The 25,234-nt window shown below is 35.5% G+C and overlaps 1 long non-coding RNA gene and 1 pseudogene across 2 annotated transcripts in view; one reads left to right on the top strand and one right to left on the bottom strand.

Annotated features, from left to right (window-relative positions):
* LOC111098608 overlaps positions 1-25,234 on the bottom strand; it is a 231,158-nt gene that overhangs the window by 82,429 nt on the left and 123,495 nt on the right. The window lies entirely within an intron of this gene.
* On the top strand, positions 5,015-6,403 carry LOC100687522 (annotated as a pseudogene).

The raw sequence follows: 25,234 nt of genomic DNA, 5'->3' as shown, positions 1-25,234 counted from the left end.
TTATACCAATAGGGACTCCTGGGTGGCTCAGTGGTTGAGCATCTGCCTTTGGCTCGGGTCATGATCTCAGAGTCCTAGGAGTGAGTCCTGCATCGAGCTCCCCACAGGAAGCCTGCTTCTCCCTCTGTCTGTGTCTCTACATCTCTCTCTCTCTCATGAATAAAAAAAATAAAATCTTTAGAAAATATTTTTAAAATAAAAAAAAGAAAATTCTTAGACCAATAAATAGGTGTTTACACTAGTGAAAAATAGACTACTACCATATTAGAGCCCCCACTGACCAGGGGCTCTAATATGAAAACACTGTTGAAGGGAAATCCTTCCAAAAGACAAAACTATGGGTTCCACCTGGAGAAAGACATGAGTGAATAATATACACCAAACTCTGGCGATTAAATAGGCTGGCTGGTTGATCATAGAGCAGCAACGAAGAATATTTAAAAACTGGAAGCATAGAGTTATGAGGTGGAAGAGGCCACAAGGATTGCCAGTTGTGTCTCATGCAAATGACCTTCAAAAAGTATCCACTTCAGAGGATGCTCTCAGTGACCAGAGAAGGGCTTAGTAACTAATCTAGCTACTACCCAGATTAGTGCCCCCATTTGTTAAATGGAGAGGCTGATGCTGAATTCTCAAGACAGGTATTTGGAGACTTGTTGATTATATTTCATCTTAAAGGGGACAGCAATTCTAACAAACCAAAATTATTCATATTGCTAATATCTTCTCAGTCTATAGCATCTCCAGGGAAAATACCACCTAAGGCCTTACATATTGCCTCATGTTTTGGTATAATATCCTCACAGGTTGCTTCAGACTATGAGATGCAACAATGGACCCATTAATCGTGTGTCATCACTCTAGCAGCCAACCTGACAGAATGGCCGAAGAGGATATTGAATGCATGACTAAGGAACAACTCAAGGACATCTTGCATTGTTGGAGTGTTCTGCGAGGTGCAAATAGTCACTGTATCAATGATCAGAATACGATGCAGTATCACCAGATATACAGGTCTGCAAACAAGTGGCAGAAGTAAGTAGGTACCATTCCTAAGCATTTTCTATCTGATCATCTCTTCCATGTACTCTTAGGCTCTGACAGATTTGAGATTCTAATTCTTGGGATAGTGGTGAGATATGAAGGTTGGATAATTTAGTTAAGGAAGACAGAGACAGCTTGGCTGAACTGTAATCTATAACTAACACCAGGGAACCAGACAGTAAAAAAAAACAGAGTCATTCTTCTACCTGAGATGATGGCTCCAAGTATGATGAGGATCTAGGGTTTCTAGCACACAGAGGGAAGGAAGATACACGCCTGGAGTTTAGGGTATCCACTAGGTTATCTCTTGATGTTTCTAACTTCAATGATAACTGTGGATGGGGTAATTTCAATAAGTGTAACCTTATAAGAGCCAGGCAACCTAAGACTTCAGATGTCCTGGAGATGAAGGTCCGTACTATCCATCAGGCCAACAACCTGAAGAATCTTGGTTTATTTCAGAGAATCGGAATGGTTGATTGAGGGCAGAGGTGATAATTTATAGGCCTTAGAGAGCTGCAGCAGAGAAGGACTTACTTATGTTGTTGTTCATTGTTTTTTGTTTGTTTGTTTGTTTTAAACATTTTTAGGCCTTCTTAGGGCATTTCAACTGACCACTAGCTTGGAGCAGTGGGTTTTTACTATTGAAAAACCTTTCAGGCATGAATTGAGAATATCTACTCTCATGTATTTGTATAAGACCAGATATCCCAAGAACTGATGAGACAAAAACTAATAGAATTTCAAAGCAAAACAGGTAAATCTATTCTCATAGTAGGAGCCCTGCCTCAGAAATGGACAAATTTAGCAGGCAGAAATCAATAAGGACATAGTTGAACTCAATAACAATGTCAATCAACTGAATATAATTGACATCTATAGACTACTTCATCCAACAACAGCAGAATACATATTTTTCTCAAGCTCACATGGAATAGTTACCAAAGCAGATTGCATTCTAAGCCATAAAACACACCTTAACAAATTTAAAAGAATAGAAATAATGCAATGTCTACTCTAAGAAGACAATGGAATGAAGCTGGAAATCAATAACACAAAGATAACTGGAAAATCCCAAAGTAACTGGAAATCAACTTCTAAATAACATATGGGTCAAAGAAGAAATCTCAAGAGAAATTTAAAAATATTTCAAACTAAATGAAAATGAAAACAAAACTTATTGAAATTTGTGGGCTGCAGTGAAAGGAGTACTTAGAATTATATAACAATATGCATACTCTTAAAAAAATAACTAAAATCAGGAATCTAAGTTTTCACATTAGGGAACTACAAAAAGAACAAAATAAGTTGAAAGTAAGAAGAAGAAAATAAATAATAAGAATTATAGTGGAAATCCATGAAACTAAAAGCTAGTTCTTTGAGAAAAAAAAAAATCAATAAAACTGATAAGCCGCTGGTCACATTGAGAAAAGAATAAAGAGTAAATCTCTAGTATCAGTATTGAAAGAGGCGACATCACTACAGTCCCTATTGGCATTTAAAGGATAATAAAGGAATACTATGAATCATGTTCTACCCACAAATTTGGTAACTTAAACAGACCAATTGCTTAAAAGACACAATTTGCCAAAATCACATAGGAGGAAGTATGCAATCTTTTTTTGTTTGAAATAGGTAATTATTAATAGGTCTATATCAATTAAAGAAATTTAATCAATAACTAATAATGTTCCAAAACAGAAAGCACCAGGTCCAGGTGGGTTCACTGGTGAATTAGACTAAACCTTTAGGGAAGAAATTTGCCATTACTCTACAATTTCTTCCAGAGGACAGAAGTAGAGACAGCACTTGCTAATTCATTCTATGAGTGAAGATCACATTAATACCCAAACCAAAGATCTTACAAGAAAAGAAATTATAGACCAATATCTCTAATATGAAAATAGATGCAAATCCTCAATAAAATATCATGTCCAATCCAACAATGTATAAAAAGAATTATACACTATGAGTATATGGTGTTTATTCCAGATATACAAGGCTGATTTAACATTCAAAAATCAGTTAATGGAATCCATCACATTAATAGCCTAGAAATGAGACAAAAATCAGCTAATTATAACAGCAGATGCAGAAAAAGCATTTGAGAAAAAAAAAATCCATTACCTGTTCATGATAAAAACTCTCTGAAAACTGAGAATAAATGGTAACTTCCACAACCTGATAAAGGTTGCCAAAGGAGTAAAGGCAATCAAAGTAGAAAAGATAATCTTTTCTACAGAGAGTGCTCGAACAACTGGGCATTCACACACAAAAATATAAATCTAGATATAAACTCTACATCCTTCACCAAAATTAACTCAAAATAGATCATACATCTAGATATGTACAAAACTATAAAACTCCTAGAAGATAACATAGGAGAAATCTTATATGACTTGGGTTAGAGTGATACATTTTTAGATACAACACTAAAGTTGAAATCCATTAATGAAATAATTGGTGAGCTGAATGTCAATAAAATGAAGAACTTTTGCTGGGTGAAAAACAATGTCAAGAGGATGAGAAGACAAGCCACAGTACAGGACATATTTGCAAAATGTACTTCTGATAAATGACTGCTATCCAAAATATAAAAAGAACTATCAAAACTCAACAATAAGAAAACAATCTAATTTTTAAAATGAGCTCAAGACCTTAGCAGACTCCTCGCAGAAGAAGATAGACAGAAGGGCACACAAGCATAGGAAAAGATGTTCCACATCAGAGGTCATCAAGGGAATCCAAACTAAAACAACAACGAATAGCTATTCCACACCTGCTAGGACAGACAAATCTGGAATACCAACATCACCAGATACTGTCAAAGATACAGGACAACTGGGACTCTCATACATTTCTGGTGGAAATGCAGAATGGAAGGGCCACCTTGCAAGACAGTTCGGTGGTTTCTTGCAAAACTAGGCATACTCCTACCAGATGATCCAGCAACTGCACTGCTTGGTATTGACTCACAAGAGTTGAGAAATTATGCCGACAAAAAATGGCTGGTATGTGGAGTCTTATTCATAAATGGAAAAATTTGGAAGCAACTAAGGTGTCTTTCAGTAGATGAATGGATAAACAAATAGTATATCTAGGGAATGGAACATTACTCAGTGCTATAAAGAAATGAGCTATCAAGCCACAAAAAGACATGGAGGGACCTTAAATGTACTTTTCTACTGGAAAGTGACCAATCTGAGAAGGTTACATACTGTGTGATTCCCACTATATGACATTTGGGAAAAGGAAACACTATGAAGACCGTAAAAAGATCAGTGGCTGCCAGGGGTACGGGCTGGAAGGATGAGTAAGCAGAGCACAGAGGACTTTTAGGGTAGTGAAAAGACTGTAGGTAGGGTATCATACAATATATGCATTTGTCCAAACCCACGGAATGTGAAGCACCAAGAGCGAACCCTGATGCAAACTGTGGACTTGGAGTGATTACGCTCTGTCAGCGCAGGTTCAGAACCGTAACAAGCATACCCTTCTAGTGGGAGATGTGGATAACAAAGAGGCTGTGGGTGTGGGGGGCAGAGGGAATATGGGAACTCTCTGCACCTTTTCAATTATGCTTTGAACATACAAATGTTCTAAAAATAAAGTTTTAATAAAAAATAAAAATAAAGATAATTGAAAAAAAAAAAAAACACTAACCCAGAATTTACAAAAATCCTGTGTTTCTCTGTAGATGGCTTAATGTGGAAAAGAATACTTGTGACATTTTCCGGGGTCTACAATTGACAGCACCTTCTTTACACAGCTTGCTTTCATCACAGTATTATTTCACTGATTTTAAAAACCCTTCATTTTATTCCACAGGTTGGTGTTTCATTCATAATAGTTCCAATTTAACTGAGGATGGAGTATACAGTTCTCTTTTCGATTCTCCTTACTGCATTAAATGTGGGAAAGAAATCCAAATCTAGCTGAACATCAATTTTCTGAACTTTATTTGTTTAAGTTACTTAAGGTTGTCTTTCAAATGGAATGTTTAGGCACCTCTTGCAGGATCTGGGACGCTTAGGTGAAATGGTAGGAAGCCTATTTTCAAGTTTTGGGGTCCACAAAATGAAAAGAGCAAGATGAAAAAACAAATAAAGAAAATGCAAACCAAAAAAGACAAAAAACAGTCTGAAGACCTTGTGTAACTCCTTGCATTTCCATACCACATGCGAGCTCCTTAAGATGGCAGTGGCCGGGACTGGGGCGCAACGAGGATATGGAATATTATCTTGTAAAATGGAAAGGATGGCCAGGTTCCACAAATACTTGGGAACCTTTGCAAAACCTTTGCCCATTACTACTTCAGCAGTTCTCTACTGACAAGCATAATTATTTATCTCAGGTAAAGAAAGGCAAAGCAATATCTCTAAAAGACAATAACAAAGCTCTGAAACCTGCCATCGCTGAACGCATTGTAGAGAAGGCTAAACAGAGGATAGCTCTGCAGAGATGCCAAGATGAACTCAACAGAAGAAAGAATCATAAAGAAATGATTTTTGAATCATAAAGGAATGATTTTTGTTGAAAATGCTGTTGACTTAGAGGGCCCACCTTCAGACTTCTACTATATTAATGAATACAAACCAGCTCCTAGAATCAGCTTAGTCAATGAAGCTGCCTTTGGTTGTTCATGTACAGATTGCTTCTTTGAGAAATGTTGTCCAGCTGAAGCTGGAGTTCTTTTGGCTCATAATAAAAACCGGCAAATTAAAATCCCACCTGGGACCCCCATTTATGAATGCAACTCGAGGTGTCAATGCGGACCCGATTGTCCCAATAGGATTGTACGCAAAGGCACCCAGTATTCACTTTGCATCTTTGAACTAGCAATGGCTGTGGCTGGGGTGTAAAAACCCTTGTGAAGATTAAAAGAATGACTTTTGTCATGGAATATGCTGGAGAGGTAATCACAAGCGAAGAAGCTGAAAGACGGGGGTAGTTATATTCCCCAACAAGGGAATCACATATCTCTTTGATCTGGATTATGAATTTGATGAATTCACAGTGGATGCAGCCCGATATGGAAATGGCTCTCATTTTGTTAATCACAGTTTTGACCTAAATCTTCAGGTGTTCAATGTTTTCATTGACAACCTTGATACCCATCTTCCGCGAATAGCATTATTTTCCACGAGAACTATAAATGCTGGATAAGAGCTCATTTTTGATGATCAGATGAAAGGTTCTTCAGATTCCGTTGACCACAGCCCAGCCAAAAAGAGGGTCAGGACCGTGTGCAAGTGTGGAGCTGTGGCTTGCAGAGGTTACCTCAACTGAATTTTCAGGAAATAGAGCTGACAATTGTAGTTTTGTTTTTTTTCTAATGTTAACATTTCAAAAAAGTATTTGGGACTCTTTTCAGATTGTCAAAATTCTATGCTAAGTTCATGTTTCAAACTATTGGCCAAATTATTGATGCTTCTTAAGAGAAGAACACAGGGTCACATAGATTAACTTGAAATAAACATATTTAGTGATTAGATATTAACATGGAGGGGAAACTATTTATAGATGAGCATATGCATACATAAAAAGACTGTGTGAATAGAGAAAAATGCCTCCTTTGGTATTTAAGCATTGAACTGGTAGCATAAGTCACTAAGATCAAATATCCAATCTGCCATACACCTTGAATTTAGAGAGTTATTTCATTTTGGGTAAATATATACAAGTGCTCTTTCTGTTTTGTTGCCATTCCCATTATTACTCACTGTACTTGTATTTGAGACAAACAGGTGACACTGAATTATTCTATTTTCTTACTTTCATGAAAATACTGGATTTTAATGATAAATTTAAGGTCTAAGATTAAATATAAAAGTTTAAATACAGATTCATTTCATATTTTGAGACAATTTAGACTGTTATGAGGCATGTATGTCTGAACCAGTAATTCTTAAAGATTTTTAATCCCTTAAAGGAATAATCTCCCAAGAAAGCTCTAAAATTCTAGAATGGCTGCCCATTATGCTGCTTTGAAGGATGGGGGCAGTGGGGCCAGGAGAGTTTTGGGGAGTGCCAGGCAGAGGAAATGGAGCACCTTAAAGGCCCCTCTTAGTAATGTAAATTAAGAGATCCATGTTGAGTACTTCTGGCCTAAACATAAATAGTAAAACAAGATAGCCCTGAGTACAGTTGTAGCTAACAATAATGTTTCATATGATACATCTTCTGAATTTCAGGCAGTTTTAACATTTCCATCAAATTTAATTATTTTTATATTTCCTGTAGTCTCTTAAATAATTTATATTTTGAACTGATATTTATTTTTTATACATGAATTTTTAAAATATGATAAAGCTAAACTTGGGTTGGCCAAAGTAACTCAGGTCACCTGAATTATGAGAACTTTTTTAACTTGAACCATGAAGACTGAAATGGAATATATTCCTTGTTTGGTTGTTTTGTTTTCCTGCATAGTAAAACATCAATCAGGAAAAAGAAAATGTGTCTCTCATTTCTTCAAATAAAGTACTGTAATGTTAACAGTACATGTTTCATATACATGTTTTATTATATTTATTCATATTTATATTATCCCCTCTCACTTATTAAAATAAGCACGTGAAAAGAAATTTCAGAGAGCTTAAGTTTGCATGTGGAACTTTTGCCTGATGACATTACTCCGAGTAAAAAAGAAAAATGGTATAAAAAAAAACAAAGTTTAATGATTCATTATTAAATTAAAAAAAATAATAGAATTTGAAGGGAGCCTGGGTGGCTCAGTCAGTTAAGTGTCCAACTCTTGGTTTTGGCTCAGGTCATGATCTCAGGGTCATGAGATCAAGCCCAACATCAGGCTCTGTGCTTAGCTGGGAGCCTGCTGGAGATTCTCTCTCTCTCCTTCTCCCTCCCTCTCCCTCCAATAAATCTTTCTTTAAAAGTCAATGAAATTTGAATTTGTGACCCCTGTGCATAAAATAGCTTCTCTCAATGGAAAAAGGGGGAGGGGAATGTGGCAGTTTTCTGTATCAGCTTGGCTAGCTCTGGGCCCAGTTATTTATTCAAGCACTAATCTAGATGTTGCAGTAAATATATTCTGTACATGCAGTTAGCATCTACGATCAGTTGACTTTTTTTTTTACTTTTTTAAAAAAGATTTTTATGGATATCTTTGAGAGAAAGAGAGAGAGATTGAGCAGGGGGGAGGGGCAGAGGGAAAGAGAGAGAAGCTGACTCCCCACTGCAGGGAGCCCGATGTGGGACTCGATTCCAGGATTTGAACATCATGACCCAAGTGGAAGGCAGATGCTTAACTGACTGAGCCACCCAGGAGCCCCCACAATCGGTTGACTTTAATGTAACCTCACAATGTGGGCTTCATCCAACCACTTGAAGGCCATTAGAGCCAATCCTGAGGCTCATGGGAAGAAAGAGGAATTGAGCCTGTGACCTGCAGCATCAACTCCTACCTGAGTTTTTAGCCTGCTGGTCTCGTCTAGAGGTTTTGGACTGGCCAGTGTTCACAGGCATTTGAGCTAATTCCTTAAAAGGAAACTAATCTCTCTTCCCTCTGACTTCTTTTTCTTTCTCTCTCTCTTTCCCCCTTCCTTCTTTGCTCGTCTTGTGTATGAGCACATGTGGGTGTGTATACACATATATACATACCACTGGCCTGGATTTTTGGGGAACCCTAACTGGTGCAGTGAGATATGTCCATCTGAGGTATTTCTAGCACTCATCCATGACAGTTTCACAGGACCAGCATCTGAGGAATCTTACTCTCCCTCTTCTGCGACCAGTTGATTCTGATCTTGTTACAGGTGAGCTCTGCACTCATCCTACGGATCCTACAGACAACCCCTAATTATGATTTTCTCAGCACAATGTCCATAGGAACATGTGTATACTTTGAAGAATTTGGGAGAGGAATCACTACCTTACATGGCAAGAATCTCAATGACAGAGACGTCAGACGTAGAGAAATCATGAAGACACAGTATATAGATTAGATTTAGGAAAATAATGTAGGAATGAGCAGGCAATGTCCTGTGTTTGACAATCAGATGCCAAGTAGGAAAACCCTCACTCTTTAAAATTAGGTTACACCTAAAATATATCACATAGAGAAGAAATTCAATGATTATATGGTAAAAAAAATAATGATACTTAAGGACACCCAGAAGCAATTAGTTTTATAATGAAAGAACTTGAAAGTTACTTGTCCAGATTTCTTCCTTTTCAGGACAGCTTTGGAAATGCCAGAGCTCGAGGGGAACAATCTGGCAAGTTCACACTACACGGTGAGCTGAATGAATGTTCAGATGAATATTAGGAATGATCAAAACTTGAGTAGCCCAGTGGCTCAGCAGTTTAGTGTTACCTTCGGCCCAGGGTGTGATACCAGAGACCCGGGATCGGGTCTCACGTCGGGCTCCCCGCATGGAGCCTGCTTCTCCCTCTGCCTGTGTCTCTGCCTCTCTCTGTGTTCCTCTCATGAATAAATAAGTTAAATCTTAAAAAAAAAAAAAGGAAATGATCAAAACTAGACAAAACCAAACACTCACAGATAACTAAGTGGTGTTTGATATCGTTTAACAGCATTAACATAAAGATGGAGAAACTTTATTCCAAAAATCAGAACAATTGTGGATTCTAGATAGGACCTGAGACATTCAGGGCTCTAAGTATAGTCATTGGAAGATATGATGAGAACTTTGAGTCCAGAGTTCAAATAAGGCAACTAAAATAGATTACAAATGTGAAACATTGGGGACAAAACAAATGAAATGATAGTTATACTTTTTATTTGTAGACAGTATTATACTGTTTTTCAATTTTATTTATTTTTTATTTTTTTTTAATTTTTTATTTATTTATGATAGTCACACACAGAGAGAGAGAGAGAGAGGCAGAGACATAGGCAGAGGGAGAAGCAGGCTCCATGTACCGGGAGCCTGACCTGGGATTCAATCCTGGGTCTCCAGGATCGCACCCTGGGCCAAAGGCAGACACTAAACCGCTGCGCCAACCAGGGATCTCTGTTTTTCAATTTTAGTATCAATTTTCAAAAAGTATCAAAGGCATTGCAGCTTTTTCAAGATAATTTCAGTTTCAAATTTCTCCAAGTTTTCCTTTTTGTGGCATAGAGTATCATAAGCCACATGTATTCATCTTTTGTTTTCGTACTCATCTTTAATACCATTTGCTTTTAGACTTTTCTGAAAAATACACAGTATGGAAAATTGTGGTTATTTCCAGATAACTTGAAATGTCACAGGAATCTTATTATTTGGAATTCCTTGCTGATTTTCCCACTGAGGTGTAACCCTTTTTCCTCTTCTTTTAACAGCTTAATTGATGTGAAAATGTACATAACCAAAAAATTAACCTATTTTAGGTGTACACTACAATGACTCCTACACAGAGAGTTATGCACCCTAGGTATGTTTTCTTGTGTTTTCCATGTGTGCATTAATATTTGTTATGCATATACACATTAACACTGGTGCATAAGTTATAAATGACTTTTTTGTTTTTGTTTAATACTCAAAGTTAATTTCTGATTGATCCAATTCTCTACAATTTTGTTTAGAGTTGCACAAAAAACTAGAAACTATTATTTGTTTTTGCCACTGACTTACACAGCATGGCAAGTTTAGCCTGAGGAGGTTAAGACAATAATCCTTTACAGGCTCATTTTTAGGGTTGAGACACACATCAGTGGATTTCAAATTCTTCAAGGAAAAGTCTCTTGTAATGTTTTAAGTAGGGGAAGATCATTGTTTCAGAAAAAAAAAAATATATATATATATAAAACATTTGGGTTTTTATTTTAAAAATTAGATTTCTGGATCCGATGATCAGTAAAACAGTAAAAAAGGAAAAGTTCAAAAGCTGTGTGGGGACTAAGAGAGGAATGCATTATTAACTATATAGGTAGTAGGTATTGCTCCTGCTGAGTAGATTGTCCAATGGTTTCCCACCTAAAGTTACTTAATTGGCTGAATCTTACTGCAGAGAGAAGAATTTGTGACATATTACCACCACAGGACATTTATAAATTGTGACTATTCACTTGAGCACACATAAAAAGAATCAGATGTGGAATTTCATCTAAAGAAAGACTTCAGATGGTAAAATCCAACTCAGTCCTGCTTCACTGATCTTAAGGGGAGACGTGTTCTCAGCTGGTTTTCTCTTAGTTTATAGGAATGGTATTTTGGGAGACAACTGAATTAGTCTTCACTTGAGTATCTTAAACTAAATGGGCAGCGATTTTGGCCTTTAAGTCTATGAATCTATGCATTAGGAGAAGTTATTTTTTAAGAAATTGAGTTTCATTGAATTATAACTAACGTGCATTATATTGTTTCATATGCAAAACAGTGATTTGATATTTGTATACATTATGTTTCACTGAATTATAACTAACATGCATTATATTAATAGTTTCATATGCAAAACAATGATTTGATATTTTTATACATTATGAAATGTATAAAATGATCGCCTCTACAGGTCTAGTTACTCTCTACCACTATACAGTATTATTAATTGACTATATTCCCTGCACTGTAAATTATATACCTGTGACTATTTTATAACCAGAGCTTTGTACCTTTTTTTTTTTGGTTGACACATGATGTCATGTTAGTTTTAGGTATAGCACATAGTAATTCAACAAGTCTATATTATATCCTGTGATCACTGCAAGTGTAACTATCATCTGTGACTCTGCAATATTACAATATCATTGACAACAGTCCATCCACTGTACCTTTTCTTCCCATGACTTATTTATTCCATAACAGGAAAAAAAATATCTTTTGAAACAAAAGATTTATAGGGTTTTGGTCACTATTGCTAAATACGGTCATTACAATATTCATGTGTAGAAGTTATTATGGACCAGGCTCTGTGAGATGTGCTATTTGGATGGTCAAATTCAGATCTAATAATAGTCCTACTTAGATACTATTATTATTCCCATTTTATAGATGAGGAGATGAAGAGCCAGAGAAGCCAATCAATGATGTACGCTGGAAAGCAGAATGGCGGAGCTGAGAAGTGAACCTAATTCATGTATCACCAAAGACATAATTTTAAAATATGTCCGGGGGATGACTGAATGAGAGAAGTAGCATTATGCCATCCTTTAATGTCCCTGAAAATCTTTCATATTTATTTTAAAAAGTCATCATGTGTTGTGCAGCAGTTTGCACTCCATTGTACTCCTTGCAGATAGGATCACCTGATGATTATTTTTCTGCGACTCCGTGTGTTACATGCTTTATGACACCCACGTGTTATCCTCTGCTAGAGGACAGGTGAGAATGGTTTATCTCATTGGAAACTTGCCTGCTGGGTACATAGTGTATGTTGGGCTCTGACTAGCTTGAGTTCCTTCATTTCTGGCCTCTGACATGTCCCCCGAACACCCATTTCACCTCAATGGATGTGCACGTAGTCACTTTGAACTGGGTAATTTATTTGGACCACAAAATATGGATATTAAATGAACCTTCATATGAGCTTGTCATGATGATCCCAATCACCATAATCCCAATAAACATAAAATGCTGGGATCAGTGACTAAAATATACTAGCCAGGCTTAATAGCAGCAGCAGCAGCAATCAGTGTAGAAATACTAGTGGGAACAGATATAATAATAGTTGTAGGTAAAGCATCTGCTTTAGTATATTTTTTCTATTTTTATTTTTTACTTTTTTTGGTTCTAGTATTAGAAGACAAAAAAGGATAGTGGAGGAAAAGTTAAAAGAAATAACTTTAGAAAGAAAAAAAAAGCATTATTTAAAAGGATGGAGAATGTGAATCAGTTTCCTGTAAATTTCTCACTGTTTGGTAATTTTATTCAATCTGTTTCCTTAGGACACTGCAGATACAGAAGTAAAGTAGGACCATAAACTGCTTAAAAATAGGGGTGAGGATACGAGAGAAACCTTGTTCAAAAATGAAGAAGTGGTTGTACATAAGTATTCCACTCGTGTGTGGAATTTAAGGAACAAAACTGATGAGCAAAGGGAAGTGATGGAAAAATAAAATAAGACAAAAACAGAGAGAAGAGGTAAACCGTAAGAGACTCTTCACTAAAGGAAACAAACTGGGAGGGCGGGAGGTGGATTGGGGATGGGGTAAGTGGTGATGAGCCATTAAGAAGGGCACTTGCTGTAATGAGCCCTGGCTGTTATATCCAACTGATGACTCACTAAATTCTACCTTTGAAACTAATAATACATTAGATGTTAAGTAGCTTCAATTTAAATAAAATTAAAATTTTTTAAAATTCCAAAAAGGCTAAAAATCAGCAACAGCAACAACAACAACAAAGAATTGGTTGCAAAAGAAAGTAAAATAGTATTGCTGGTCAACATGGAACAAGGTGAATATATAATAAAAAAGACAGTTTCAAATTCATGTGATTCCAGTGGAGTCATTCTGTTGAATAGCAATTTGTATCATGATTTTCAATATTTAAAGAGCTTTTTCGTGTATGGTTTCCTTTACTCCTTTTTTTTTTTTTTTTTTTTTTTTGGTTTCCTTTACTCTTTGCAACATAATTGAGAGGTTGTATATCCATTTTATATCAGGATACTGAGGCTTAAAGCAGAAAGTCACTTCCCCAAATCCAAAGAGGCAGAAAGTATCAGAAACAAGGGATACATTATTTTTCTTCTGATGCATACTCAACTTTTTCGACATTGTTTTGTTCCATCTTGCTTCATACTCTGCCTCTCATGTTATAGAGATTGCATGATTAATGAATCTTATTCTATACTTTTTCTATAATAGACCAGTTCTTAAGCTCATTTAAAAAATATGGGGTAACTTCACACTTAAGGTGAAATCTTTGCCAAATATTAGATGCTCTATGTTTTGTTTTGTTTGAAAATCAATGAGTATTTTCCAACTATGATATTTTCCTGGTTTTCATAAAGAGAAATGTAGTTTCAATGACTTAGATCTATAATCAAATCTATAACTAAATAGATTTCAAAAATAGGTCAAATGCATCTTCACAAACCACTAGGTATCTTATTTTTGTAGACCTTATCAATGATGGATCTCCTGAAAAATGAAGTAAAAAACAGAATGTGCTTTAATGACTCACGAGCACACATTTTCATATTTAAAATATCAATTGTATGTATGTGTCTGTGTACACATATACTTTTTATATTCATGAATTTAAGTAATTATTCCTTTTAGTCTATTATCAACTAGGAAACATTCCCATTTGGTACCATCAGAAGTACCTACTGGAAGATACAATGCAGAACTTCTGTTATAAGCATAATAGACCTGCCTATGGAATTGCTTTGCAAATCTAAGCTTTTACTAGTGATCTTCAAATTAAATTAGAGTTTTCAAGATTCTACTGAATTCTTATATTTTCTTTGTTTGCATGTGATAGCAATAAGCTAAAATACCTGCCTTGCTTTGGGAGTCTCATGAATTTTAGGAAACCAATGTGTCTATGTTTTCTTATGGAAAAAGAAATCTAATATTAAAAGAGGTGTTAATTGAAAAACTAATCTGTGTGACTAATCCCAGAAACCATAGTCAGGAGGGTGCAGAGCTTTTTCTAAAAGACATCAAGCATTATTTAATGCTTCTTCCTGTGAGTTTTGGTAAATTAGTAGTTACTATATCTGCTGACACTAAAGGTATAAATTTCTTCTCAGATGGCCATTTCCAGTACTATATTTTCTTTAGAGTAGTGATAACTTGTTTCTTGAAGTGTCAACATGGGCCACACACTAATTAGAAAGGTGCTTCTCAACTGTATTTTCATCCTTGTGACTGCTAAAATGTGCAAATATATATATGTATATATATATTCCTCAGATTCATTCTAAACATTTCTTGGTCATTTTATTGTAATATAAAATGATAAGTACGATAGACTTAAAGAGTTAATTACAGCCCTGTGATCAATCAAATCAACCTGACAACTATTTTTGTTCCAATCTTATTCATATGACTACAAATTTTAAATAGTTATAATTATGGATAGCTCTCCAATAGGTTTTTAAGCTTTTGATATTTTGACTAACGTGGCTGTCAAATGATATAAAAATGAAAATTTAAAAGCAAATTCCAGTGAAATAATTAAGATCACTTTGGACTTCTACATGGTAATTCTTTTAAAATAATTACATAAAGTCATATAAATCTAATGAGACCCTAGACTGGTTGCTTCATTTGACCTTAATCTGTCTAGCAGCTATACTCTGGCATAATGTACCATAATATAAGGATTTTTTTTTTTTAACTTTCAAAATAAAAATATCATTGCTCAGTAAAACTGTAACTGCAGCCATAGCTATAGTGACAATAAAATAAGCAGTTAGAATACTAATGAATCCATTTTATAGCAAAGTGGAGTGAGAATTCTCAAGTGACCACACAGCCAAGGTGAGCTATATATCTCAGCTAGCATTTCAACAGGTCAATCAATCATTAATTAACTTTTTCTATCCTAACAGAGAAGCCCTCTTCTGTTGATAGACATCTCAAGAGAGTCTCTTTTCAATCTGACAGAAGGCCAAGTATCCAAACAGATTGTTTATCCGAATCCAATATTCAGAGGTTTTCATCTGAGATGCAGAATGCATTTTAAACATCATATTTAGTATGAGTATGTCCTCCCACCCTAAAAACATTTGTTGCCTAGGTAGTCAAGGCTTGTCAATCAGAGTTAAAACCTAGAACAGAACATTAATTATTTCTGGATACACGTTTTCCTAAATTTGCCACAGTTTTTTTTTTTCCTCAGGTGCCACCAAAGGCTTAGGTAGAGATTTAAGTAGCATGTGCAACACACCTAAGCCTCCGGAATCTCAAGTTACCCTACAAATCCTTTAGTAATCCATTTCCACAAAGAAATCGGTTTCTTAGTTTCCTCCCTTCTTTGAATTTTCTTGTTCTGAGTTCCCAAAGTTTCGCTAATTAATTTATGGCAAAGAATGACCGAAAGCCCAGAGATTAAGAACACAAAATTTGGAGATAGATCTGGATTCAAATCTCTGTTCTTCTACTTATCAGCTGGATAACTTCAGAAGAACATGGTCGCTACTCTCCAATGATAAGTGGCTCTCTCCTGCTAAGCAATAGAGGATTCTGCTTCTTGTCCTCTTGAGCATAGGAATAAACTTGAGTCTATGTTTGGCTAATGAAATTTGAGCAGACACGGTTTGTACTACTTCTGAGTGAAGGAACATGTAGGAACCAATGTTCAGTTCTTCGGGGGATCGTATGTCTGGGAAGCTGTGGGCTTTGGAATCTCCCTTAGCCTGAATAATTGGATTGCCATTCCACGGCCAATTGCCCTGCAGAATCACCAGGACCTGCAGCATTTTTATAAGATAATAAACTTTTATTGTGCTAAGGTGCTTGAATTTTAGGGTAACTTGTTATCACAACATAGCCTTGCCTGACCTGATAGACATAGTAAGTTTTTAAAAATTTTCTAGTCTCTATTTTCTTTTATAAAATGATGCAAATAAGGCTTAATCCTCACAGGGATACTTTAATAGGCTAATAACTTGAAAATGTATATTTAAAATACTTAGGAAAATAATTTTCCATACTATGGGGTCCAAGATAGCTATCTTACTATGATTACATATCATAATACATACACCTGCATCAAGATGGAGCCTCTTATTATCATGCCTACTAATCTTCTTCGAATATTAGAAATAGCCTAAACTTTTTGAGCTCTATCTTGATGCTCTACCACATAGAAGTAACACTTATGTTGTGCTTTGAATTCTAAAATATCTTTCAGACTTATTGACATTGCCAATATTTTTAATAAATAAAATTTGGCTTAGGCTGTTGGAAATTTATTGATTGATCCATTTATCCACTAACTCAACCAATCTGATTGAACACAAATATGTGCCAGTAAGTTCCAGGAGCCTTACCAAGTTTATTCTGCTGTTGAAAAAAAAAAAAAAAACTGCTAATATGCTACCTCTATTCCCTCCAAATAAAAACTCAGGGCAATAAAATTTAGCTTCCACCCATTTCCTAGAAAATAGTAGTGAGGATTACAGTGAAAGGGAAGTATCTACTGTGATTACCAAAACAAAATGCTTGCAAGAAAGGAGAAATTTTGAAGAAATGGTTAAGCCAGATGCTAATATACGAGAAATCATACATATTCCAAAATGTACTATTGTTAAAGAGTTAGCAGAATTAAAATCCTAAAGATAAGAAAATAATGAATATGCATGGCACATAACTTCAGGGTGTTTGCCTTCGTCCACATGTTTTTGATTTACCTATTTCTCCAGGTTCTGAACATAAAAGATGTGGTCAAAATAAATTTAAGATCATGTGAATCTTAAAATAGAGTACTTTGTTCCATATCATAAACAAATGAGAAGCAGGATGTGGTTGTATGGAAAGGAGAAATGTAAGATCCATGTCCAGGGAATAGAGCCATATAAGAAGAAATGGACAAGAGCAGAGTTATATAGTCTATATGCCTTTATAGACATAGATATATCAGGGCTATAGTTTGTTATTGTACAACAAACTACCTCAAAACTCAGTAGCATACATTACGTATTATTCTCATTCAAACATTTGAGTTGCCAGGAGAAGCTCCTTTTCAAATTGCAGTTTGAAGACTCTGATGGATTTTGACTGGTTAGGGCTGTGTTCAACTGGTCTTGGCTCCAAACTATGGATTTGGTCCAAGTTGGCTTCAAACATTAATAATTTTACATCAGAGGCTATTCAAGGCAGGCTTGTTTGTTTATCTGTTTGTTTGTCAGGCTGAGACTGCGATCATCCACAGAGGTGAAGGGAAACACACAAGGCCTCTTCTTAAGACCAAGTTCCCGAATTTGAATACATCATTTTTTTCCCCACATTCCATTGTTTGTGAAAGGAAAATCACATGGGCAAGTCCAACATTTGTGAATTAGAGTACTGTCCTCCTTCCATGTTAAAGGAGAGTGTGAATATTTGCTAAACAATAATTTAATATACCACATCCAGTAAAACTATTATCTAAGTGTGCCACCCTATATAGATATAGATAGATAGATAGATAGATAGATAGATAGATATAGATATAGATATAGATAGATATAGATAGATGATATAGATATAGATATAGATATAGATATACCAAAGCATGTATTCAATTTAGCTCAAAAGAAAAAAAAAAAGAATTAAACAGGATTTGGGAAGTCTTAGAACAGAATTAATTTCAGACTCAAGGTAGATTACATAATGCTATGACTATTCTAAAACAGGTTTATTACTAATAAATAAAATAAACTAATAAATAAAACTTTATTAGTTTTGCTCCATTTTGGGTTTGTTGACATCCTCTTCCCTCTTACTTTTCTGCCCCACATCTGAATAAGTTGTCCAGGTGCTCCATCCTTTGTTGCCAACAGGAAGTTAAGACCTTTACCTTGTTTCTCCCCTAACTGCCACAAGAAGCCTGGACCAGTTCCCTATCCCTACTCTCTGCAGCCACTATTGAATCAGCTTGGGAAGCCTGCCCTGCTCTCCCCAAAAAGCCTCATTGTGGTATTTCTCTAGATCTTTCCGATGCATCTGTAGCATCATCATTCTCAACATCCAAATCAAATTTTTAACTCAAGCCTATCTTGTCTCAATGGATTTATAACAGGTTAGTTTCTCAAAGTACATTCCAAGGACCATTTGGGAATTGGATAAAAATTCATGTAATTGAGCCCTACTCCAAACCCAATAAATGACCTTTAAATTCTGGATTATAGAAAGGTGGCATCAATAATCTTAATACACAATAAAGTTAGAGAAACATTATTGAAATCTGAGGGTACATCTTATCTGTCTTCTGTCCTTCATTTCCAAGTATTTTCTCTCATTCAGGATAAATATAGTCAATGTCCTTGTGTTGATGAATGATAGAAAACTCCTTAAAATTTCAGCACACAGATTACTTCCTGGGGTATGGTGAGGCCTGGCTATTAAAGTACAGCATGATACTATCCTATTTTACTTCCCTGTATTACAGTTATTACTTTTTCATATTTTTCTTGCATACTCAATTGTTCTTTTGCCTCCATTTTGCCCCATGAATACAGGTGTTAAGAGAGCCAAGGCTTTCATTGTCTAATTTATTTCTCTATCTCTGGCACCATAAACAATGCCTAGAACATGGTAAGCCCTCAGTCAATATTGATGTTAGATAAATGAATAAATAAACACGGCGAATAAAATTCCACTTTTTAATCCTACTATTTCAGAGTAGACTCTTGAAACTCATACAAAGAAATGTAAGCTTCAAGGGATTTTCAAGGTCTAATTATTTGAACAAGATGAGTTCTTTAGAGCCTATGAAACTAAATGAACCCAAAACATGTAGGTAATTATAAAGTCTATGTTGACGAGAATGCTCAATAAACTGTTTTTTTTTTTAACCTATCGTAAAATAAAATTCAACCAGTTAGAAAGAGGAGAAACTATTAAGTGGAACATGACCAGATAATGCATTGTTAGGGCTCTGATTCATGGAGCTGACTCTGGAGGAACCAGGATTAGCATCAGGGACATAGCAGCCTTCAACCAAAATACAATCTATCGTCTGTATCAATAGTTGAATGGGGGCAGGCTTAGCCCATACAGAAACTCCAGTCCTCCATCAAGGAAATGCTGTGTACACACATACCTAGGCACCACAACAGCCAGCATCGTACCCATATAAAAGTCATCCAGTGTAATTATCTACAGCAGAGACACCTCTCTGTGTCCCAAACTGTTGTTTAGTGCCATCTAAAATTCCCATTTCAGGGGCACCTGGGTGGCTCAGGTCATGATCCCAGGGTCCTGGAATCGAGCCTCCATCCAGCCCTGCATCCAAGCTTACATCTGGCTCCCTGCTCGGTGTGGAGCCTGCTTCTTCCTCTCCCTCTACTTGCTGCTTCCCCTGCTTGCTTGTTCCCTCTAAATAAATAAATAAATAAATAAATAAGATTTTTAAATAAAATAGAATTCCCATTTCAACCTCCCCTTTCATTGACCCAGGCAAACATATATTCTTTGATACTGAATTTGAAGTTTAGATACTTAAGACCAGGTCTTGTAAGGGATTTAATGAAACTACCTGAAGACCTTTCCCAAAGCTTTGAAAACAGTGACATTCCACCTTTATCCATCCTTTGTCCACCTTTGTCATAATTAGAAAAATAACAGAAACAGATCCAAGCCATTGTATTGAAGAGTTTCACACTCTTTCTTCTAGATGCTAAGCATCTGAGCACAGGTAAGTCTTAGAATCAAGTCTTTGATTCTAGCTTTCTTGGTAAAAGCTAGCAGAGCAAAGGCATATAACCTGGCCAATATATAATGACTCATTAGAAATTCAGGGAAATAAACAGCACCTAAGGGAAAATATGATATGTGGATTCAGTGAAGGAAAGAGGAAAGGAATATAGTGGAACAACATGGAACCAAACAGAAACATAGGACAATGCAAAACAGCACGAACAAGTTTAAAGTATTATGGACGTAAGGAATTAGCGATACCATGCTCTTGAATTTGCTAAGAACAGTGTCATATAAATCAGAGTTGCTATAATTAAGATTTTCAGTATGCAATTCCCCTAAATATGAGTTAGATATGAAAATAGTTTTGTGGCAATAAGGAATTTTATTGCAAACTTGCTTATCTTAAACCATTAATTATATTGCCATCTAATATGAATTTTTTACCAGTAATGGTGGAAATGAATTCTAAAAAGAAGTAAATATTAGGTAGTACAAATTTATATTCGAAAACAATATTGGTGGTAAACAATTAACTATCCCACCTCTACTCTGAACTTGGAAGTACGCTGATGATCCTATCATGTCACCTTGAACCAATACATACTTAGGTCTTAGGCAAAATTCTGCTATGCTTTTGACATTTTGGGGGTAAAAGCATTGTTAGCAAGAGACAATTTGATCTTAATAACAAAGCTCAGCAATCTATTTAGAAAAAATTACTTTTTCTTTTTCCAAATAGTAATTTTATAAATGGAATTAAACCTATTTGAATATATTCCTATTTATTCTGATGAAAATCCAAAGCTGAATATCTGGGAACATCTCAGATATGTTGTTATAAGCCTGCTTGGTATGTGGAGGTCACAATGAGAAAATCTTAAAAATCCACAATCCTTACCACTTAGAACCGCTGATAACTATCTTCCTGATATAACTTCTGGTCCACAGAAAACTCAAATGCAAGAAATATGGGAAAATATTGAGCGTCCTTTGTTTAAACTACAGCAAATTTGATGAAGCAATTCTCAGTTTCCACCAGGTTAAAGAATTTAACTGCACCCACAGAAATTTTTCATCCCAGCACAGATCAAGTAGTTCATCTTAAGCACAGTCCAGTTTCCCCTCACTGACAAGAGGCAACAAGGCAAGTGCAAGCCTCAGGGTTACTTTCTGTCACTTGCCTCTTCCTCTGCTCGATAACAATGGCACATCTCTCTCTACCTGATTTAACTCCTGCTTCCGTTGCCTGCACTTCTTAGCTTCATTTTTAACGTCTCAAAACGTATTCATTTCCTGCCTTATTACAGTAACGGGAGTTAAAATATATTTAGGGCAGTGCCAACTTCTGCTTCAAATATATTGGAGTACAAATTATTACATTTCTCAAAATACATACAGAAATCAATTTGCATATAATGACATTTTACAGGAGGGAGTTCACGATTTCTGTATGGAAGGAGAATTCCTAGGCTGGTGCAGAAGCAGAGACTTACCATAAAGCCTCTGAAGCTAGAAAGCAGCATCTCACATCCATATATCATGTTGTAAATAAATATATATGACAGTGAAGAAGAGTCTGAGAACCTAGGAAAAAAGAACTTAAGTCTCAGCCAGATAATAGACGACCCTCTCACCTGTACTGTTTGTACAAGTTACTTAGCTATAAAGATCGAGTGATTCATATAAAAACCTACCCCAGGGGGGATCACTGGGTAGCTCAGCAGTTTAGTGCCTGCCTTCGGCCCAGGGCGTGATCCTGGAGACCTGGGATCGAGTCCCACATCGGGCTCCCTGCATGGAGCCTGCTTCTCCCTCTGCCTCTCTCTCTCTCTCTCTCTGTATCTCTCATGAATAAGTAAATAAAATCTTAAAAAAAAAAAAACTACCGCGGTCCTTACAGTTGCTGAATGTGTTTATACTAAACTGCATAGAAAAATATTTCATCTATATTGTTGGATAAAGCATTTTCATCTAATTTTGTTTGTGGGGTATGTAAAACTCCAACTTAAGTATAAAGTTCTCCTGCATTTTCTGCATTACAGGTACATTTACGAACTTGAAAGATCTTACCTGATTAATGCAATCAAGTGCACAATACTCAGGATAAGCAAGTTCAATAAGCTGCTGCTCCAGAATGATATGTGAACAAGAGCCATGTAAGTCTACGTAAGTATACTACTTTTAAAAGCATTTACCATAATATAAATAGACTATTTAAAAGCTATAATCAACTATGGACTTTTCTTTTTTCCCCCAGTAGAGAGTGAGCCACTTTAGGCAAAAACTGATCTGAGTGGATACCTTTGTGTCCTCAATACTTGCAATAGTATCTGGTATGTAATGATGCTTCCTATATGTTTGTTGAAAGAACAAATAAATGAATGAAAATGGAGAGCTCCTCAAGTGTCAAGCAGCTTTAACATAAAGAGAATATCAAACAAGTCAAATTTTGGTTCTTAGTTAAAATTCTTGTGAGCTTTTGATTTGCTTCAATAGCATATAAATTGTTTGTCATTGTAAAGGAGAAAATGACGGTTTCAAATTACCAGCCTCTAGAGAAAGTGATTTATAGAATTTTATCCAGGTGGAATTTGAAAGCAATACATTAAAATACCTCAATGGTAGAAATATAATTAAAAATTGGTATTACCTTCTGTGTTTAACATACCGTAGGGAACTCTAAGCAATAAGCTTGTTAAGGATAAATAAGGCCTAACATCCACTGGGATTAGAGAGTATAATCAATTTTTGAAAAAGGAAAAAGTATTAACCTCTGATAATGTATACAAATAATTTATACAACTTATTGTATGTTTCATATTATAAAACATGAAAAATAAATGAACAAAGTTCAATGTAATATTTGCATCTTATTATAAATAAACAGCTTCCCAGTGCTTGAATATTCATTTACGTACATTATGTGAATTACTTCAGCATCTGCATGCCAAATGTACTGTTTCAAATCCAAAAAGGTAAAAAAAAAAAAAAAAATCCAAAAAGGCGATGACTGGCAAAAGACTTTAAATGCAACATTCACATTTTCAATGATGTTTCTGTTCGACTTAACAGCTAATTCAGAATTTACCAAATTTATTCAGGGTCAGAAACGTCTAATGGACATGGTGAAGAGAATGATTACCAGATAATCTATGATCCCAATGCTATGTAAAATTTACTCTGAATTTAAAATTATTCAGAGGGATGCCTGGGTGGCTCAGCGGGTTGAGCATCTGCCTTTGGCCCAGGCCATGATTCCAGATTCCTGGGATCAAGTCCCACGTCAGGCTCCTTGTATGGAGCCTGCTTCTCCTCCCTCTGCCTGTGTCTCTGCCTCTCTCTCTCTCTGTGTCTCTCATGAACAAATAAATAAAAAATAAATAAAAAATTTTAAAAATAAAATATATTCAGAATAACACTTAATATTGTTTTTGTTATACTCAATCCACTACTACATCAGACAACCAGCAGTTTTGAGTTCTGGTATTTGCAGAGCCATTTACATTTTAATTACAGAGAAAGCTTTTAAAAATATATTCTTACAATGCAATAACAAGCCCACAAAAAAGCCAATAAAAATGGACAAAATATTTGAGCAGTCACCCTACAGAACATAATCTACAAATGACTAATAAGCATGTGAAAACACGATCAGCATCATAGTTTTCACGGAAATATAAATTAGAACCAAAACGAAATGCTATTAGAAACCTTTTAGAATGTCTAATATTAAAACAGTTAACTCTATCACATGTTGGCGATGTATAAAACAACTGGAATTGTTGCCACAAACTTAAAATGGATTAACAATTTTCGAAAAATAGTGTGAAGATACTCTTACAACTCACAAAAACCATTTCTCAGTATTTTTCTCAAGAGAAGTGAAAACATGTTTGCACAATGATATTTATACAAGTGTTGATGGCAGCTTAACTTCCAATAGCCAAAAAACAACCTACACATTTCCATCAACAGGTGATCAGATTTTTTAAAACCATGGTATTTTCAAACAATAGAATACTATTCAGCAATGAGAAAGAATGGACCACTGCTACTTTTAAATCCATTATGTTGGGACTCTTAGGGGGCTCAGCGGTAGAGCGTCTGCCTTCGGCCCAAGCCATGACCCCAGGGTCCTGGGATCGAGTCCCGTGTCAGGCTCCCTGCAGGGAGCCTGCTTCTCCCTCTGCCTGTGTCTCTGCCTCTCTCTCTGTGTGTCTCATGAATAAATAAATAAGAATCATAAAAAAATGAATTAATCTATTATGCTGAGAGACAATAACTATCACAACGAAAGATATGAATCCCATAGGAAGCCAAAATTAATCTCTCATGGCAGCAAATTAAAGATTTCCTAGGGCTGCGTGGGTGACTGAGAAGGGAATTTCTTGGTATGGTGGAAATATTCTATACTTTAATTACAGTGGCAGTTGCACTGGCACATGCATTCTCAAAACTCAGAAAAATGAGACTTATTCAAATGGATGTATTTATTGTACGTAAATTATAGTTCAATAAAATTGATTAAAAATTATGCTAATCTTTACTAAAATAATAGCTGTGACTGTAATAATATACTTTGCCAAAGAATGTAGCTGAGTATACACATTTAGATAAAAAAAATTTAAAATCAAAATGATCATAACACTAAGAACATTTTGGAAACACCATAAAAAGGTATAGGAACAATACTTCAGAAGTGCTTATTACACAAAATACTTTATACGTATCACTTTTTTTGTATCACTTTATATGTGATTAGATAAGGAACTCGATAAACAAGAAGTTTATAACTAAAGAGATAATTTTAGGAACCTGCTCATGTTCACAATGATATTCAGTATTGCATCAAGACATAAAATCCAGACCTCTCTGATCCAAACCAAAAAAAAAAAAAAAAAAAGCAAAAAAAACAGAAACTGTCAATGTCCT

The sequence above is a fragment of the Canis lupus genome, chromosome 13 (genome assembly GCF_011100685.1).
Source record: "Canis lupus familiaris isolate Mischka breed German Shepherd chromosome 13, alternate assembly UU_Cfam_GSD_1.0, whole genome shotgun sequence".
Classification (NCBI taxonomy): Eukaryota; Metazoa; Chordata; class Mammalia; order Carnivora; family Canidae; genus Canis; species Canis lupus.
This window is presented reverse-complemented; position numbering and strand designations above follow the sequence as displayed.